The following is a 349-nucleotide window of genomic DNA, read 5'->3' as shown; positions in this document are numbered from 1 at the left end:
GTGTTGTGGATAGAAAAGACAAGGATTAGCCCCAGCGTAAGGAGCTGCCTTCAGAGTAACTGGCAGAAGCAGCTGAAGCAGGAAGTTGCTTTATTGCTGGGAGTCAAAGCTATCCTGGGAGCTTCATCAGCCTTACCTTATCTTTACCTGATTTTTGTTGTATTTTTTGATCCTTAATCTCAGCTGTGTGTCTTGCCATTTTAAATTGCAGCATGTGAAAAGCCAGTGGCCCTGATAAGACAACAGCAGTTTGCTAATAGCACTTAGTATTAAACATTGAGTTTTAATTTAATCTCATGGGGTTGGTGGGAGCATGTTGCGGTGCTGGCTGGGCTGTCCTAGTCTGTCT

This window comes from Mesitornis unicolor, unplaced genomic scaffold, assembly GCF_000695765.1.
Source record: "Mesitornis unicolor isolate BGI_N332 unplaced genomic scaffold, ASM69576v1 scaffold28012, whole genome shotgun sequence".
NCBI classification, from domain to species: Eukaryota; Metazoa; Chordata; class Aves; order Mesitornithiformes; family Mesitornithidae; genus Mesitornis; species Mesitornis unicolor.
The sequence above is the reverse complement of the archived record's forward strand: the minus strand, read 5'-3'. Positions refer to the sequence as shown.